The sequence below is a fragment of the Lolium perenne genome, chromosome 7 (genome assembly GCF_019359855.2).
Source record: "Lolium perenne isolate Kyuss_39 chromosome 7, Kyuss_2.0, whole genome shotgun sequence".
Lineage (NCBI taxonomy): Eukaryota > Viridiplantae > Streptophyta > Magnoliopsida > Poales > Poaceae > Lolium > Lolium perenne.
In genome coordinates this window covers 118,273,053-118,278,248 of record NC_067250.2, presented here as the reverse complement: position 1 = coordinate 118,278,248, position 5,196 = coordinate 118,273,053, and the positions used below count along the sequence as shown (strand labels likewise).

General features: G+C 43.9%; 1 long non-coding RNA gene across 4 annotated transcripts; it reads right to left on the bottom strand.

Moving 5' to 3' along the window:
* Nucleotides 1-1,491: 1,491 nt before the first annotated feature.
* LOC127323837 (uncharacterized) lies at nucleotides 1,492-5,196 on the bottom strand. 4 transcript variants are annotated; one of them, XR_007865991.2, is made up of 7 exons: nucleotides 4,755-5,187; nucleotides 4,343-4,453; nucleotides 3,377-3,413; nucleotides 3,190-3,262; nucleotides 2,942-3,096; nucleotides 1,820-2,224; nucleotides 1,492-1,739 (listed from the first exon to the last, which is right to left on the bottom strand). It is a non-coding gene; the product is annotated as an uncharacterized lncRNA (long non-coding RNA). The 4 variants fall into 4 exon arrangements; XR_007865990.2 differs by having other exon boundaries at nucleotides 1,820-3,096; nucleotides 4,748-5,196; XR_007865992.2 differs by having other exon boundaries at nucleotides 1,492-1,734; nucleotides 1,820-3,096; nucleotides 4,755-5,196.

Here is a 5,196-nt window from a genome sequence, read left to right as displayed (position 1 = left end):
ATTTGTTCGGAGTCCCGGATGAGATCCCGGACATCACGAGGAGTTTCGGAATGGTCCGGAGAATAAGATTCATATATAGGATGTCATTTTATGTGAATTAAAATGATCCGGAAGGTTCTATGGAAGGTTCTAGAAGGTTCTAGAAAAGTCCGGAAGAAACCACCAAGGAAGGTGGAGTCCCGGAGGGACTCCACCTCCATGGCCGGCCAAACCCTAGAGGGGGAGGAGTCCCAAGTGGACTCCCCCTATGGGGCCGGCCACCCCCCACATGGAAGGGGGGAATCCCACCCCAAGTGGGATTCCCACCTTGGGTAGGTTTCCCTATCACATGGAAGGTTTTGGGTTCGGGTCTTATTCGGAGACTTGTAGTCCAACACTTGGGGCTTCCACCTATATAATGAGGGGCCAAGGGGAGGGGGCCGGCCACCCAAGAACCACAAGGTGGCCGCACCCCTATAGTGGCCGGCGCCCCCTCTCCCCAAACCCTAGCGGCCTCTCTCCTCCACCGCAGCCCGCACACTTAGCGAAGCTCCGCCGGATTTCTCCACCACCACCGACACCACGCCGTCGTGCTGTCGGATTCAAGAGGAGTTACTACTTCAGCTGCCCGCTGGAACGGGGAGGTGGACGTCGTCTTCATCAACAACCAAACGTGTGACCGAGTACGGAGGTGCTGCCCGTTCGTGGCGCCGGAGGGATCGTGATCAAGATCTTCTACGCGCTTTTGCAAGCGGCAAGTGAACGTCTACCGCAGCAACAAGAGCCTCATCTTGTAGGCTTTGGAATCTCTTCAAGGGTGAGACTCGATAATCCCCTCGTTGCTACCGTCTTCTAGATTGCATCTTGGCTTGGATTGCGTGTTCGCGGTAGGAAATTTTTTGTTTTCTATGCAACGTTATCCTACACTCATTAATGCAACATATGCACAAGAAAGAAAGGATAGCTTAAGCACAAAACTAACTCTACAAAAAAATTCCATACTAGGCAGATTTTTTTGGAGGTAATTGCATGCAAATTTTTTTTTGCCGGCGGATATCATTAATTCATTTTTCTTTCCAAAACCGCTGAAGAGCTGCGCTCGTAATTGTATTCAGCTCAAAGGCAGGACCAAGATGTCTCAAGAAAAAAAAAAGAGAAAAATGGTTCATGCAGAACGTGAAAAAATCCCACGTAAAACGCCACCACTTTGGGGGCTCAAAAGACGAGCTACACTATTCGTCACGGCTGCCCACCTCTACAACCACCCATGCGTGCTTTTCATCAAGGAGTACTAGTAAGCCCTGGCGCGGCGGCACGCCGCGCCCGTTGTCGTCTGTGGCAATGCAAGCCATTCAAACGTGATAGTCATAGTCAGGTCTGGGTATATGGTGGCGTGGTGGATGGTGATATCTAATTGGATGTGATCAACTGAGTCTGTCAAGTCAGGTCTCGCTGTCTGGGTAGCTGTTGCCGTGTTACTTTTGTGCAATGGTCGATGCGAGCTATCAGATATAGTTAAGTTCAGATTATTTAAGGTCAGCATGAACATGAAAGAAGGATTCATCTGGGCTTCTTGGAGAAGAAAGGTAAGCTAACTAAAAGTTGAAATGAAGCAGATACTAAATATGGCCCTTAGAACACAATACCATGTGTAAGCACAGGCAGCTGACCATTTATACATAACATCGCTAGCACATGCATATGTGTAGGCCATCTTAGGGGTAGAGATCCCAAATTCCCAATCGACATGTAACCCTACCCTGACACAGAAACAGACAGATGTTTAGAGCATGGTACCGAGAGTTTGTTTACTGAATATCAAGGCTATCAGTAACCATACCTGCAAGTGTCACTGCACACTATTTCTATAGGTTGTCAGGAACTTCTGGGTATATAATATTCCTAGTTTCAGTGCTTGTTTTGCCGCTTTCATTCGTGGCAACTATTTTCAATCGTGTCTGTCTGTTACTCTTGAAATAGCAAACTTGAACTGACAGTTGAAAAATACTGGCTTCGGCAATTACACACCTACTCTTTCTCGAGTCTGTCCCTGTTTCTTGTTCACGGACATCACATAGCAAAGGCAGACAGTGTATTGATGGTGTTGTAATGTAAAAGGCCACCTCAACGACGAAGCATTCAGAAATATTCTTGGTACGCATAAGCGCTGGCCTTTGTTGCTCCCAATCATTATCTCTGCTTCAAAAACACATTCTTCAAGGCTCATAACATTGGCCAGGTACCACTGCATAAACCAATGGATTGCTTAATATTTCTAAGTAACATTATAGGCAGCTGGAACATCGCTTTCCATAAAGAGACAATCTTCTTCAGAAGCAACCCAAGAACCGTAAGTGTAAGTATGAGCTGCAATATTGCCTTCCATAGAAAACCAATTGGCTTCAGAAGCAAACTCGTCCATGACAGGTGAGAGGCAAATATCTCCAGAAAGGAGGGAAGCGAAGAAGCAAATAAGCAATAATTTTGAGCACAAGGATACTTATAACCAATCGCCTTCCACACATTCATAAACAGAGCGAACCGTGTAACAAATATTCAACTTGGAGAGCAAAAGCAACCTGTCTAGTTTCTAACAGGGACAGCAAAAACAATATGTCTAATTATAGGATAAATTGACCTAAGACGTGACCTGATGTTTATCACCATAGAACCACCACCTCTTATCTTATCAGTATAGCAAAGTCATAGAAAGGCTAGTGGAGCTTCAGAAGTTCGTAAATCTGAATGAAATGTCAACTAATTGACCTCTACTCTAAACTATTGGAATAACAATAACAACATGTGTTAATTGGCACATACCGCACCCTGCTCCTATAATTCTTCAAGAAAAAATTGTGAGGGATGAGACATGTTTAGAATTCTTTGATATAAACTAAGTGATGACTGCATATTGTTGTTTCTTAAATATGAGCTCAGATATAATTAATTAATGATCACATACATGAAACAAAAGATAGTGGCTTGGAATGTCCAGTAAGTTTCTTTTCATGCTTAACAACCATAACTCAGATCTCAACTTCCTTGGCTGTTGTAGAACTAATATGCGGTGCATGTCATCCAGTACCAAATTAATCATATCAGTCCATGATTGCATACCTGAACCAAAAGGCACACAACATACATTAGCTTATAATCCCAAGGCGCTCCAATTAGCAGAAAAACCATGAAGTACTTGAACTCTAGACTGACCTCCCCATTCGCTTCAAGAACTCAACTGACAGGAAAAGGCGCACAAAACTCTAAGCCCAAACAACTTTGAAAGCTGGATCAAACAACAATCTAGAGATCAAGAGGAGCATGCATAAACCACGTCCGACTAAATTATGCAAAATATTGCATCTTCATCCAAGGGACAAAATCAACTTAATGAGCTCACCTTCTCAAGGGTGATCCAGAGGAGACAACACATCATCCTGTAGGCAAGCAAATAGGAGCACTTCATTAATACCAGATCGTACCACACAAAATTTCAAAATCTAAGATCATCATGAAGAATCATTATTAGGCAAACCTAGATTAAGACAATAGAATAGTAATGTATTATATACCACAATAAAAAAAGAAAAAGAAGCACAATTATATTAAATAAACTGCCCAGGTGAACCTGCAAGTAACATCAGGTAGAACAAATACAGAGTATCTATGAGGCATGTATAAGTTAAAATACAAATCACAGTGTTGTATGCACTGTTTTCTTGTTTTCTACATAACAGCCTATAGCCAAATAGAAGGAACAACCTTCTGGCATTTCTTGTCGATGCATAACTACATGTGAAATGAAAAAAAAATTGTGGAGCTGGTGAAAGAAGCAACACTCTAAAAAGGGGATACAGTAGTAGAACTGTTAGTATTAAGCCACATGTGAATCTGATTTAGTTTGACATTTGTAATACTCAAAAGAAAATGCGGCATTAGCTGATTGCAATGAATATATTATTCCAATCATTTACAGTGTGAGCCCAAAAATAAACAACTTGATATTAGTCTCCATCTTTTTTTTGGTCCAACAAAGAAAATCCATGAACCTAGACCAGGGAAAGAATCCAATGTCACAATGCTCATAAATGTATCATACTGAAACACTTGCATATGTTACCAAGAAAATGTATGAACCATTCATCATTTCACTAAAATGAAATACAAATTGGTATTGACACTCTGCGTGAACAGTGAGCAATAAATATGAACCGCTTAGATTATGGATAACAGCCTGAATATAGACCACCGCATGGGTATTTTCCAGCTGCTGCTCGAGGGACAAAATTAAGACGCCCATGGGAGTCTGAGACGGTAAAGAAACAGTAGAATTTAAGTTTTCCTTTCAGTTTTGTAGTGCTGGTACCTGCCAAGGGCCAGAAAAAGGCTTTTGCTTGTCGGTCTTGTAGTTCCCTGTACTGAATCTGATTGTGTTTCATACTTATGCAATGAAATAGAGTGAGCCGTCCGGAAGGAGCTGCAAGGAAACACAGGACAATGAGCATACGATCAAATAATCGGTAGAAGATGCCCATAAGAGAAAGGGAAAAGGAAGAAAAGAAGAAGAAAAACAAAGACATGACAGGCGCAGGCACTTGGAAACAGAAGAAAGCCCAGGAACACCATACTCGACCCCGGAGAGGAGCAATGGAGCGGAGAGGGCGACCAAAATCCAATAACTGGCAAGGACGCACGCATGAACGGAAAGATGCAAGAAAGGCAAAAAAAAACTAAACCAAATCGGAAGGAGGATATTGGGAAGGACTCCAACCCCATACATGATACATCATGCCCTTTGCGGCCGTCAGTCAAGCGCTGCTACTCCCCCTTTGAAGATTGGAGAGTGGGAGGGAGGGGGAGAGAAGGCCGGCAGCCATGGTGAGGGGCCTCGGACTGGGAAGATCAGGCCATGGGGAGGGGCCTCGGAGCAGGAGGGCTCGGGCAGGGGGAAGGTCGGAGCAACCGTGCAAGGACACATGGACGACAACCCGCCTGCATATCTCCGCCGTGGGCGCTCCTCCCACGCTGATTCCCTCCGGTACTACTACTCCTCTCTCCTCTGACCTCCTCAACTTCAGCGGGGCGTGGTGGATCCTTCCAGAGGAAGGAAGCCTGGTTCTCTCAAACAGCATGGAAAAACGAAACGTGCTAATTTAGGAGATGCGGCACGTAAGCACTTCGCGAATAACCGAAATAAGCGGTGAGTAAAATAAAAAAAAA